Source organism: Canis lupus, chromosome 9 (genome assembly GCF_003254725.2).
Source record: "Canis lupus dingo isolate Sandy chromosome 9, ASM325472v2, whole genome shotgun sequence".
Taxonomy (NCBI): domain Eukaryota; kingdom Metazoa; phylum Chordata; class Mammalia; order Carnivora; family Canidae; genus Canis; species Canis lupus.
The window spans coordinates 26,886,503-26,901,299 of NC_064251.1; the positions used below are offsets into that span (position 1 = coordinate 26,886,503).

The window sequence follows — 14,797 nt, forward strand, 5'->3', positions numbered from 1 at the left end:
GTAAAATCATAGAGAAAATGATTATCAAAAATGTCAGCCTCTGCACAAGAGTATGGGTTATGATTTAGAAGGAATGCACAATACAGCAAACTTCTGGGTGCTGGCAATTTTCTAGGTCTAAGTGGTGGTTATATAGGTACTTGCTTTTTATTTTTTTATTTTTTTTATTTTTTATTTTTATAAGGTACTTGCTTTTTATAATTCATCTTTATACAGTCATGTTTAATGCATTTTTCTGTTTTATATTTCATAATAAAAATGTTCAAGACATATTAGAGTAGCTACATATGTATATGCATACATACACACATATATGTATATATCCTCCTGTATCAGTGAATACAATATCTTACACGGAATACACCCCTGATTTTTTTCCAAGACAATTCATAATAAGAAGTCAGTAATAAAGAAGGGTTATCTAGGAATGAATACTTATAGACTGTCTTTCCTATCGTACTTTCTTTCAATTTAAATGAAACACCTAAGACCTATATTTTCAGGGAAATTTATAGTATGGACACAAAAGTTTAAATCTACATATGGTTACCAGGAGCCATTAGTTAAAACCCACATTAGTATAAGAAATAATCCAAAGCTTCTGAAAGCAAAGCCAAGATACAGTATTTTTTGTTATTACCTTTATAGTTTAATCGTGGCCTCTGATGGAACCTCCAATGACTTCCCATCTCACTTGGAATAAAAGCCAAAATCCTTGTAAGGGTTGAAAAAGGCCTGGCCTGTCAATCAGACCTCATTACCTCTCTGGCCTCACCTCCAATTATGTTTTCCTAAGCTCACTATGTTCCAGTCAAACTGCCTTCTTTGCTGTTGTTCCTGAGACAGAACAGGCCCATTCCTGCCTCAGGGCTTTGTACTTTTTCTCCACCTGAGTAACTCTTCCCCTAGATATTCTCCTGGCACACTCCCTCACCATTGTTGGGTTTTTCTGTAATAGTCACTATCTCTGTGAGGCCTTCCTTGACACCCTTAAAAATACCATCCCTACCCCCAAGGCTACCATCCTGTTCTCCTTCACTACTTCATTTTTTTCGTCTAGCACATAAAATCATCTATCCTACTGTATCTGGAATGTACAAAAGAAAAATTCCTGTTTGTTTGCACCCAAACTGTGTCTAGCACAAGGGAAGCCAGAAATAAACACTTATTTAATAAATGGCTGAATTAATCTTTTTCTTTTGGATTTCCATTCATGAAAGACTAGACAATACCTCCATATATTAAAGAAAAATGTTTCCCCTCTATGTCAATTTTTTTTAGAAGATTTTATTTATTTATTCATGAGAGACACATAGAGAGAGGCAGAGACATAGGCAGAGGGAGAAGCAAGCTCCCAGGGCCTCAGGATCATGACCTGAGCTGAAGCTGATGCTCAACCACTGAGTCACCCAGGTGCTCCTCTATGTCAAATTTATTAAAGTTTGTTTCACAAACAAGTTGCAGGTTTCTTAGTATTAATAACAGGTAAGGTAAGACTTACAAAAAGTTGATACAAACTAAGTTGCATTTTCCCCTAACAAATGTGCAGTACCTCTTCTAGTAATAACAATGCTGGGAAACCTCAGAAAGACAAGAGCTCCCTTATACTGTGCTGGTGAGCTGTATACCGGTGGACCTGCTACAGGAACTTCTTGACAAGCAGCAGCACAAAGACAGACTGCCTCCTTTACTCTTTTTAAGTTGTTTTGTTTTAAATGAGCATGTTTTAATAGAAGGGGAAAAAGATGTTTTTAAAAAATTATGTAAACAAAATATAATTTTGAGAAGAAAGTTCTTTATATTTCTTACTCCTACAGAAACAGAAGGCTTCTGTTATATATCCTGATGAAATATCCCAAGAAGGTGACTACAATCTATTGTAGTTTAAAAAAGTTAATTTTAATTTTTTAAAAATTATTTTTGAGTTAGGTATCAAAGATTGTTATTGCAGTTTCCAGTGAAAGGGAAAACAAAACTCCGTACTATTAGTGAATCATATAAGAACATAATCTTATTCTAAAGAAAGATTAAAAATAGGATTATTTCTCCCCAGCATATATAAATTGTGGGATTGACGTGAAAAGGAGCAGGTAAAGAACTCCCTTCAAGGGCAGCCCGGGTGGCTCAGCAGTTTAGCGCCTCCTTCAGCTCAGGGCATGACCCTGGAGACCCGGGATTGAGTCCCATGTCCCGCTCCCTGCATGGAGCCTGCTTCTCCCTCTGCCGGTGTCTCTGCCTCTCTCTCTCTCTCTCTCTGTGTCTCTCATGAATAAATAAATAAAATCTTTAAAAAAAAAAACTTAGTAATTACATTGCCTGCAGGAAATAATTCACTAAACAAAACTGCCTATTGAGTGACACAACAGATATGTCTAAGCATATAGACAGAGCTTATACTTTTGATGGAATACTTTGTTCAAGTTAAAACTGGAGTTAAGTCTAGATCCAAAAGTTACTTTCCAACCACAATACTTGTGACCTGAACCATATCCTAAGATATGAATAAATTTGCAAGAAAATATACAGGCATCTGCTATTTCATAGTTATACTTATTACCAAGGCTTCTACATTAAGGTTTTATCAATTGTCTAAAAAATACTTCATAAAGAAATTCTTATCAAATCTTTAAGATAGTACACATATTCATGAGGTTAAAATGTCATGAATATATATTCATACATGAGGTGGTGGCCCAAATTAGTTAAGAAAGGAAGTCCTACTCAAACACTCCCAGCAGGGAGAGTGTATTATTAGAGAAGAGTAACAGTTTTCATGTGTAACACTTCAGCATTCCAAAAACGCTCAAAGCTCTGAATAGCATCCACATTTAAAGGGGAAAAGACAAGGAGCATAAAAACTAAAAATATACTCAACCTTGCAATAATAAATATAGTGGATTAAAGAGTCCAAAGAAATTATAAATGAAAGTCACTGAAACATATGGTCCCTGAACAAAATTTATCAATAATAATTCTAATATAAGGTGAAGGCTTATATTTTTTAATGCTTACTTTGGCTAAGAATGCTCTAAGAAATTCTTTCATAAATATCAGCTCTGTCTAGATCACGCTGAATTTCTAAATTTATTAGTAACACAAGAATTGCCTGAACTGGCCTGGAGATCAGTGAATAGGCCTACACTTAGTGGGTAGGAAGTATTCTAGGAGTTAAAAGGAATAAAGAAGAAGGGAGAAAACAGAAGAGGTGAGGAGTTATTGATGTTTATGAAAAACAGCTACTGGATATGAGACAATAAAAACAAAATACTGAAATGCAAAAGTTGCCAAAGTTATCAGATTCCAAAGAGAATCCATAGGAAAAGAAAATTTCAGAACCTCTCACCCTAATAAAATTGGTATTCTGAGTTATGAAAGGGTATCCTCATCCCTCCTTCTCCCCCAAATGATGATGTGAATATCAAAGTGGTGGGACAAGTGGAGAATTTCAGTAAGATACTTAGGAAAAAATCAAGCCACGGAAGCAGCAAAAACTATAACAACAAGGATGACAAAACCAACAACTAACAACAAGGAAAGCACAGGGATACACATGTGGCTGCTGTTCACTGGAGTTCTGTCTGTAAATAAAAACAACTTAAAGATCCATCAAAGGGTTTGGAAAACTAAAATATTCATAGTGAAATAAAAATTAAATAGCTAAAACGAGGGACTGAGATTTATATGCATTCAGATAGACCCTGAAAAACAGTAAGAAACAAACAAAAATCACCAAATGACTGTCACAGAATTTACATATTCTCTCTCTCTCTCTCTCTCACACACACACACACACACACACACACACACACTGCACTGCAAATGCACACTAAATTCAAAATAATAGGGCAGCCCGGGTGGCTCAGTGGTTTAGCGCCGCCTTCAGCCCAGGGTGTGATCCTGGAGACCTGGGATCGAGTCCCATGGGCTCCCTCCAGGGAGCCTGCTTCTCCCTCTGCCTGTGTCTCTACCTCTCTCTGTGTCTTTCATGAATAAATAAAATTTTTTAAATCTATAAAAATAAATAAAGAAATAAATTCATGATAATAGGCTGTCTCTAGGGAGTGAGGGTGGGGAAAAAGAACAGAAAAAGTAAATAGGGGACTTCAGCTAGAGAAGTTTGTCAAAATCTCTCCACTTTTTGTTTGCCTTTTAAAAAAAAAAGTTTCAAAAACCATGAATTCAGAAGGAAAAGTAAATTAGAAAAGATTTTTTAAAAACATCAGAGAAATCTCTTAGACAATAATGTAGTCTAAAAAAAAAAAAAAAAAAAAAAAGGCCAGTGAATTCAGTCCAGATATTCTCAACAATGAAAAAACTAGCTCTTGTTGGTAAAAATACTTTTTCCAGTTGACCAGAATTACATAGCACTGGGCTTACTTAAGCAGAGGGAGGAAGAGGCTGACTTCATATATCTCAGCAAGAAAGCACATTTTGTTTTATTTTTATTTATTTTGGAGAGAGAAAAAGCATATGTGAGAGCGAGCATGAGGCCAGGGGGAGTTGGGGGAGAAGAGACAGAGAAGCTTAAGTGTTGGGCATGGAGCCCCACATGGGGCTCAGTCTCATGACCCTGAGGATCATGACCTGGGCTGAAATCAACAGACACCTAAACAACTGAGCCACCCAGGCACCCCAATAAAGCACATTTTACACACAACTAATACAGCAATCCAGCCTATCTTCAGAGATTGCATATCCTTATAAATCAGCCACGTTTCCACAAAGGACCTTCTCTTTCCTCTCCACCATCTTATGATCTAACCTCCTGAAGCTCTGTCTTCCAGTCTTCCCTAATTTTATTCATTCCCCTCAAAGGATTAATCCCTCCTTTTGTAATCACCTCAAATTTTTGTGCCTGAACTCAAAGACATATTTTTTTTTAAAGGAAACTTGAGACTTTTTGAAATGATTGAAGCTTTTTCTCCGCTTTTAATTACATTTTTCCTCCCTCTTCCTTTGCTTTTTGCCATCCCCAATCCTTTTTTTTCCCCTTCCATTCTCTTGCTGACCAACAGCTGCTTTCATATACTAGTAAGCCTCTGGCATATTTATACTTTTCACTTCTTAAGGAAAAGATACTCCCAAATAAACCAAACGAAATCCCATGCCAGAGCCTTAAGGTCAGCTAAAGGGGAGAAAACTTAAAGTAAAAAATACTAACCATATTTTGCTGCCTTTCATTTTGGCATGAAGGCCAGGAATACAGCAATACAGCTTCAACTACCAAATAAGACAGCAAAACCAAAATTTCTTTTATGTTTTATTATCTTTATAGTATTGAAATGTATCTGGGGCCGACTGTTTCATAAGGCATTTTGGTTAAGAATTGTAAGACCACTGAGAATAAATAGGTCCATACAGTTAGGTATGACAACCTAGTGGAAACCACAGCCTCAAGATTCACAACAGAGGGTGACCCACGGCACTACTTCCCCATCCTCTTGGTCTTTGTTAAAAGGCCTTCTGAGGTCATCCTGTGTTAAATGTGCCTATATAACCATTTCCTCACAAACATCAGTCACTGCTTCAGTCTCTAAAGTATTTAAGATCTTATTTGGGACTTTTAACAGCTCCATGAGGCATGTGGGGCAAATATTTTACAAATAAGGAAACAGAAGCTCAAAGGTCATGGTCACATGGCTATGAAGAGATCTGAGTTCAGAACTCAACTCTTGGAGTTCTCCTAATCCAAAACTTTATCATTCCTATGACTAAGTGATTCTTCCGTCAGGTATGGGTCTTTTAGTCAACATGTAGGAAATGGAAAAATATCTGATAGAAGATACATTTTTATACCCTAGTTTTCAATTCCCACTTCATTTTCAAGTGGCAACACTGTTGAAAAGTATGCTCTTTTTTTAACGAATTCTGAGCACCATTATTAAGGGAGACCAGGGCTAATCATTGATAGGCTCATGCCTGCTTTCAAGGTTGGACCCTGGGAACAAATCATATGTCCTAATACTTTAAGAATGACTTTCTATACTTTAGCATTTAACTGTCATTAATTTTTTTAAATAAAATGTCTAGTGTTCTAACATACCAGAGTAATTTTCTAGCCTGAGTTTCCAAAAAACCAGCATCTCTCCCCGAGAGCTCTCTCCATTGCCATAAGCTAACAGAATTAAAAAGCACAATTTCTACCATTCCTTAATATTTATTTGAGATGTCTACCATGACTAAAATACTAAACAGCACCCTGTTCTACCTAATTGCTCAAGCCAAAAACCCTCTTTTCCTAGGGTTCCCATTTATCAGCAAGTCCTGTCAGCATGCTTGCTTCCTAACACATTCCACATTTATCCATTTCTATGTATTTTTTAAAGATTTTATATATTTATTCATGACAGACACAGAGAGAGAGAGAGAGAGGCAGAGACACAGGCAGAGGGAGAAGCAGGTTCCATGCAGGGAGCCCAACGTGGGACTTGATCCCGGGTCCCCAGGATCCTGCCCTGGGTGAAGGTGGCGCTAAACCACTGAGCCACCTGGGCTCCACGTAGTTTTCTCTTGCCTGAAATGGTGTTAACTGGTTTCTAATTGGTCTCCATTATTAGAAAGGATACTAGAAACAGAGCAGCAAACACATCTACCATTGACATCCTCCAGTCTAGCAATCCAGTCTTACCTCATGTGGTTGTTCGAATTCAGTCAACTGTCAGACTATCCACTTCCATTGCTCAGTCTACATTAACAACAAAGCTAATAACATGGCTATACAGATTGGATTCCTCCCTAAGGGTGTGGGATTACATAAAATTGCCACTCTATTTGTTCTTGGCCCTCTAATGAGCCTCTTTTCCCTTTTAATTCAACCAAACCTTTACTGATTAAAACTGCACAGGGGATCCCTGGGTGGCGCAGCGGTTTGGCGCCTGCCTTTGGCCCAGGGCGCGATCCTGGAGACCCGGGATCGAATCCCACGTCGGGCTCCCTGCATGGAGCCTGCTTCTCCCTCTGCCTGTGTCTCTGCCTCTCTCTCTCTCTCTCTCTCTCTCTCTCTGTGACTATCATAAATAAATAAATAAATAAATAAATAATAATAAATAAATAAATAAATAAATAAAAAATAAATAAATAAAACTGCACAGACATGATTTGACTCTGATCCTCAAGATATTTTCTTTTTTTTTAAGGTTTTAGTTGAGAAAGAGAGAGAGCACACACAAGCACAAGCAGGAAGGAGGAGCAGAGGGAGAGGGAGAAGGAGAAGCAGACTGGAGCCTGACATGGGGCTCGATCTCAGCACCCTGAGATCAGGATCTGAGCCAAAGGCAGACACTTAACTTACTGAGTCACCCAGGAATCCCCTAACAACTAATCTTAACATTAGTAAATATGTTTCTATTGCTGGAGCCCTAGAGTCAATCAACTATAAAAAATATTCATTGAATATTTCCAGTCCCATGTTGAACTACTAGCCTTAACATTACCAATTTCTTTGTTTTTTTTTTTTTTTTTAAAGATTTATTATAGAAAGAGAGAGAGTGCAAGTGCAAGTGGGGAATGGTGCAGAAGGAGAAGCAGAAGAAAGAGGGAATCTCCAGGAGATTCTCTGCTGAGTGCAGAACAACCCCCCCCCCCCATCCCGCCCCAGGGCTTGAGATCATGACCCTGAGATATGACCTGAGCTGAAAGCTAGAATCAAGAGTCAGATGCTTAACCAACTGAGCCATCCAGGCACCTCTGCTTAGTTTGAATAAAGTAGAAAATCTTTCTGGCCTTGAAAAGCCAGGAAAAAGACTCAGAGGTTTTGTTTTGTTTTGTTTTGTTTTTAAGATTTATTTATTCATGAGAAACACAGAGAGAGGCAGAGACACAGGCAGAGGGAGAAGCAGGCTCCACGCAGGAAGCCCAACGTGGGACTCGATCCCAGGTCTCCAGGATCACGCCCTGGGCTGAAGGCAGGCGCCAAACCTTTGAGCTACTCAGGGATCCCAAGACTCAGAGTTAAAAGAAGAACTGCTCAGACTTTCAGGAACTGAGAGCTTCTCCTTAATATATAAGTTTTCTTCCTTTAAACAATTCTCCTACTATCTTTTACAGTACACTTTGCCTTTAAATAGCAAGCCCTTTTGAATCACAAAAATAATTTCTTCATCTATTCACCCCTGGATACCAGAGAGAATGAAAATTCAGTAAAACCAATTTAAAAAATCTAGAAGAAGGATGCCTGGGTGCTCAGCAGTTGAGCATCTGCCTTCTGCCCAGGGCGTGATCCTGAGGTCCTGGGATCGAGTCCTACATCGGGTTCCCTGCACAGAACCTGCTTCTCTCTCTGCCTATGCCTCTGCCTCTCTGTGTCTCTCATGAATAAATAAATAAAATCTTTAAAAAATAAATAAAAATGAAAACTCTAGAAGAGTCAGTGAGGTATTCAAATTAAACAGGGAAGCTCTGGACAAATTAACATTCAAAGCTTACAGAACTCATATATAATTTCACTTTTAAGGGACTGGGCCTCTAAAGTTACAAAATGTGGGTAAAAGTTACCACTATCACTTTATCTTTACTGCCAGAGCTAGTTACCTTAAGAACTATCTTACTAAAGGTCAACATTTTATTGGGTCTTCCAAAATCAATTCTTCACAATGAGAAATAGACATCAGTTAGATAAATAGAATAAGAATAGAACAAGTCAATATATTCATAAGCTTCTGCTGTCCTTGGGACCCAAATTCTAGTGCAGGCTTTCTAGATGCTTTCCTAAATCTGAGTTTTCTCAGCCTTAAATTGAGGATGACTGTCCAAGGTCTCTCTCAGAGCACAAGTCTATGCCCCTCTAGAAATAAAGTTAAAATTATATCTGCCTTGGGACACCAGCATAGTCAGTTGAGTGTCTGACTCTTGATTTTGGCTCAGGTCATGATCTCATGAGTCAAGGGACAGATACCTGTGTCAGGCTCTGCCCTCAGCAGGGGGTTCCTTGAGGATTCTTTCTCTGCCCCTCCCTCCACTTGCACTCTCTCTCAAATAAATCTTTAAAAAATCTGCCAATCTTCATATATGGTTTCTGAAAACTAAAATCAATACAAATACGGTACAAATAATTCAAAAGCTATAGAAAGCTATGAATGAAAAGTAAAAGCTTCCTTCCAGACACCCAAATCCCTCTTTCTAAAGCCTAAAGACAACCACTGTTTTGTAGCTTCAGAAACAAATCCAAAAAACGTACAAAATCAAAAGGGGGCATGTACCAACAAACACACACACGCGAGCGAGCACACACATATTCATGTTTCCTAGAGGCACACATAGACCTATTCTTTCTAAAGGTTGCAAACAATTCCAGTGTACCCTGATATGTGGTTTCCAAGTGTATGCTACAGCAAACAACCTAGCAAACAAGTGTATCTGAACATATATGCAAGCAAGCCCAAGAGCCTGTACACTGTTTATTTTGATAGATAATGCCAAATTGCCCTACAAATGTTGTACACACTCCCCCAATGATTGCCAGATTCCTTGCATCTTTGAGCATCTATCCACTGGACAGATACTCATCATGGCCAAAGACAGAAAAACAAACAAAAAGAACCAGTGAGACTTAAACAAAAAAAAAAAAAAAAAAAAAAAGAGGTCAGAAATATCTTTTATGAATTAAGTAAACAACTTCAAAGAAAAATATAGCAAACATGATATGTGGTACTTTTTTGTTTGTAAGATTTAAGTGCTGGGACACCTGGGTGACTCAGTGGTTGAGCACCTGCCCCTGGCTCAGGGCGTGATCCGCAGTCTCAGGATCGAGTCCCGCATCGGGCTCCCTGCCTGGAGCCTACTTCTCCCTCTGCTTATGCCTCTGCCTTTCTTTCTCTGTGTCTTTCATGAATAAATAAATAAAATATTTTTTTCTTCTATTTATTTTTTATTGGAGTTCAATTTGCCAACATTTAGCATAGCACCCAGTGCTCATCCCAAGTGCCCCCCTCAGTGCCCATCATCCAGTCACCCCAACCCCCTGCCCAATAAATAAAATCTTAAAAAAAAAAAAAGATTTAAGTGTTGCTGTTTCCTTGAGGTGTAAGAAGATATTGATAGAAAAGTAAATTTCAGGTGGGAAGCAAAAGGAGCATAGGTGAGCAACTTGTATGTACTGCAGAGTCTATGAATCCCAAGAACATGTAGCTTTTAGATCGGGTTGTGGATTTAATGACATGTACAGCTCAATTCCTTCACATATAATCTGGCTATTTTCACCTAGAGAGGTTTATCAACACAGTGAGGTCAATTTAGTTCCTTATCTTTGTCACTGGCAAAGGATCCCTATGAATTTAACTATTTATTCTCAAATTAAATGGGATAGTATATGATTCCAAAGGTGATAAAACTGCTAATAAAGCATATAGGAAGCAACTCTTGATGTATTTTTAAAGTATTCATCCACTTTGAAAATTACCATTTTAGTTTAGTAGGAAGTATTTACAAAGGACCACCTAAATATCAAGTGACTTTTATAGTGTGTGTATATGCACATGTATGGGGGGAGCACATGTATTTCTAAAAACATAATAAATATATACAAAAGTTCTCATTTTACTTTCCTATAATTATCAGTATTACATCTTCAATTGTAGTATACGGTCACATTCTACATTCTAGAGAAAAAAACAAAAAATACTTTTGTGTTACACTGAAATATGAAAAAAAAAACCTTTTTATTTTAGAGTCAGGAAAATGCAGTATATCTAATGCAGTATACTTTGTTTTTGGCAGGAGCTCCTCCTAATTTTATAAGAACACTGGGAAAATACAATTTAGGAACACCTACTATGAGATTATTCCCAACACATTCTCTCCTCTCCTCACTCAAGTAAACCAACCATACCCAACACTAAATCTCTTAAGAAATTGCCAGTTTTTTATATTATCAGAGGATCACTAAAAAACAAAACACAAAAGAAAACCTCACAATCTTAAGCACCAATCTGAAGCACTCAGAATCAAGGCCTACATACAAAACTAACCAAGCACAGCACATCCTACACTGAGAGCCAGAAGCATTTCTTTCAAAGTGAGAGTTTAAAAAAAGAGAGTGGTTTTCTCAGCCCTTGCTCTGAATACACCACAAATGATCAATGGGGCCCAACTACAGACACTGGACTTAGAGCAGATAGTTCAGTATCCAATGAGGCATCAACTGGGAAAGGGAGGAGGAGTTGAACTAAATGGGATGCAGAGTCAAACACAAGGGTTACCTGGCAAGGGTCCTGCCCATGACACTAAAAAAAATCATGCGAGAGGTCCGCAAATTCTACTACTAATAAAGAAGCCCTTACCTGTAAGGCCTATGATTGGTCAGCCCTTTAAGATTGCAGCTGAAGAAAAATTAAAATCTTCTAGGTGCTGGCAAATTCTACCTAATGGAGTTCAATGTCCCATCTACCAGACTGAAGTTCATAGCTTAGTAGATAAAAATTTTAGGTTAAGAGTTTTCAAATAAAAATTATAAACCAAACAAAAACAAATATTCTAATTACATAATTGAAGAGGCAGACCTCAGACTGAGACGAAATAATTACGTCCTTCACTGCAATCTACTGTTTCCAAGATACACAAGAATCTGTTTCTTGGATTTGAGATTGGTATTAAGTGGCAATGAATCAAGGACAGAAAAACAAATGACTACTTGAAACTAATCCAAAAATCAAATCCAAAGACATTCAATTTAATACTGAGCTTGCACATACTGTCAAAAACAAACTAAAGCAGCATTTGGTTGAGTTGCTATGTTGAATGGCAGACTACTATGACCTAAGAGAAAGCAATGGCTTATGATTGGCTACAGACAGTCTGGGAATACAAGTACGTATTTATTGGTTACTGCCCATCCTTGCCACAAAAGTTTATCCAATCAGATCATGTAATACAAATAACTTCCAAAGTAAGTAGTTTGGTTTTTTTTCCCCACTGTAATCAGCTTTTAACGCACATGCACTCTAAACAAGGCACAATAGTCGAGGCAGCCTAGTGGAGAAAGGGAGGGTCTTATTTTTCTACTGTTGCATAATAAATGGTCAAAATCTGATGTCCAATGACCTTGAGACTTCCACTTAGAATTAACCCAATCACTGCAATAAATATCTCATGTCTATGAACTCTGACTTTTCATAACTGATGTTAATTTAGCTAATTCAGAATATCTTTAGAGTTGACAATAAAAATGATACTGTTATCCTAATTCTTTATTCTGGAATGAAATTATGATCTCTATTCCAATCCTTACAATACTTGAAGGAGATGGGAACTTATTCAAAAAGAAAAAATTATGGGCAGCCCCAGTGGCTCAGCGGTTTAGTGCCGCCTTCGGCCCAGGGTGTGATCCTGGAGACCCGGGATAGAGTCCCACGTCGGGTTCCCTGCATGGAGACTGCTTCTCCCTCTGCCTATGTCCCTGCCTCTCTGCCTCTCTCTCTCTCTCTCTGTCATGAATAAATAAAATCTTAAAAAAAAAAAAAAAAGAAAAAAATTGTTTATTTTAAAAAGCACTATAGACATTTACAGTGAAATCATTCACAGTTTATAGGCGGGGGTGGGGGCGGTGGGTAGTTCGGAGACTGGAGTCAGAACTGTGCTCACTATCCAGTATGTAGATTCTTCAGCTCTTTTCTTGCCTCTCTGCTTTCCAGAAGTGATAATCAAGTAAGAGAAGAATGGATACATTTAAATCCATCCATTTTAGTATTTGTGAGCTTGGTTAAGGAACTGGAGACAAAGTTTAGAGAAATTCGTTAAGATGAGGTTTTGGCATTATAAAAAGCTCTAACCAGATCCTTTTAAAAGGATCCAAACACCCCTCCCCCCCCCAAAAAAAAGGATCCAAACTCTGGATGCACCTTTCCTTCTCTCTTTTTTTTTTTTTTTTTACAGTTTTTATATGCAGTAAAATTGAACTTTTTGTGTACACTCTGTGAATTTTGACAAAAATCACATGTAAGCACCACTGCAATCAAAATACAACACAGTTTTTGTATAAATTTTAAGATAACCACCATAGGTAAAAGAATTAAGACACTTACTTCAAAAAACAAGATTTCTACCAAGTCAAAAGCAGACAACACAGGACCTAAAAATTTAAACAAGGATTTACTGAAAACAGGAATATTGCCCCCCTCCACTTTTGCTCCTGCCTTCTAGCTAATCTACATCCCTACAAGTGCCCCCATTTCATGACTTCCCATGGCTTTAGTCACCATGTACATGCCTATCTCTTCTCCACTGCAAACCAGCTTCCTGCTGGTCAACATCACATGGCTATCTCATAGGCATCTTAAACTCAGCAGGTCCAAAATGAAAGCCCATCCTCCCCTCAAAGCCTGATCGTCTTGAATGATCCTACCATCCACCCAGTGCTCAAACCAGACGTAGTGGAGTTAGCCTTAACTCCCCAGTCTCTCTCACTACCTGTACGTCCACTTCCCACCCCCCAATTTAGTCAATCACCACGTCTTGTCAATTTTATCTCAGAAATTTTTTTCAAACCCATTTGTTTCTCTTAATCCCCACAACCAACAGCTTAATTAGTTCAGGACATTATTATACTGCAGCATTATCATAATTAATGCAACACTTTCTTGTTTCATTCCTGCAGAATAAGCTAGTGTTTGGCACAACATCTTTGCATAAAGTGTTTCCTCTACCCAAAAGGCCTTTCCTCCACCTCTGTAAACATCTACTCCAATCTCTCCAAGTAGAATTTAAATGCTTTTCCTCTTTGCTTTCAACGTGCAAATCTCTTGCTGCTCTGATTACCTGTCTTTGTCACTAGACTCAGTCCCAGGAGGGCAGCACTCAACTGTGGTACTGACCTCGGTAAGCCTGGTGTCTAGGCAATATCCAGCAAACAGTAGGTGCTTAATAAATGCTTTAAAAAGGAATGAGTGACTATATCAAGATCCAGATAAAACCGCCTCGAGGATTTTTACTTCCCTTTGCTAAGATTCTAGGCTTACCAAGTGACCTTTTGCTTAATACCACACAGTAGTTACTAGTTACATGATCTCAGGCAAGTTAATAAAAAAAAAACCTCTGTGGCTCAGACTCCTCACCAGTTAAATACTGGTAAGAATACTTCCTTTGTAAGGTTATTATGAAGATCAAATGACTTATATACACGTAAAATGCTTGAAGCAGTGCCTGCGACACAGTAAGTCCTCAGTAAACATTAGCTATTAGTTTTTGCTAATAATACCTTGACACTACAGGAAGTAGACACTACAGGACTAAACAGACAGTTTTCTAGGTCATGGAAAAGACCACCCTTCAATGAAAATTAATAAAATGGCATTCTTGGGTGCCTGGGTGGATTATTAAGTATCCCAACTCTTGATTTCAGCTCAGGTCATGATCTCAGGGTTGGGAGATCAAGCTCCACCCTGGGGATGGAGCCTGCTTAAGATTCTCTCTCTCCCAAATGAGTGGGAAAGATCAGGGAGGGTGCCAGAACATGAGAGACCCCTAACTCTGGGAAACGAACAAGGGGTGATGGAAAGGGAGGTGGGCAGGGGGTTGGGTGACTGGGTGATGGGGCACTGAGGGGGGCACCTGATGGGATGAGCACTGGGTGTTATGCTGTATGTTGGCAAATTGAACTCCAATAAAAAGAAATTAAAAAAAAAAAAAGATTCTCTCTCTCCCTCTGCCTCCCCTCCCCAAAATGAATGAATGAATGAATCAAATGGCATGCTGGTTTATTTGTCAACCCCTTGTGAGTTTGTTTAGCCACTTTTCCCTGAGACCAGTCAACTCTGGTGACACTAAAGAAACAGTTTACTTGTAAAACTTCAGAATGTATCCTGAA

The 14,797-nt window shown here is 38.4% G+C and overlaps 1 protein-coding gene across 5 annotated transcripts in view; it reads right to left on the reverse strand.

The window, feature by feature from the left end:
• Positions 1 to 14,797, reverse strand: part of LOC112655042 (speckle type BTB/POZ protein) — a 67,295-nt gene that overhangs the window by 35,164 nt on the left and 17,334 nt on the right. For 2 of the 5 annotated variants that reach the window (XM_035720847.2, XM_035720845.2), the window contains exon 2: positions 13,017 to 13,063. The exons of 2 other annotated variants lie outside the window; for them this stretch is intronic. The gene's annotated coding sequence lies outside the window, so the exon portion shown is untranslated. Of the gene's footprint in view, positions 1 to 11,276; positions 11,650 to 13,016; positions 13,064 to 14,797 lie in introns of those variants that run through there. One more of the 5 variants, XM_025439784.3, reaches the window with a different exon arrangement.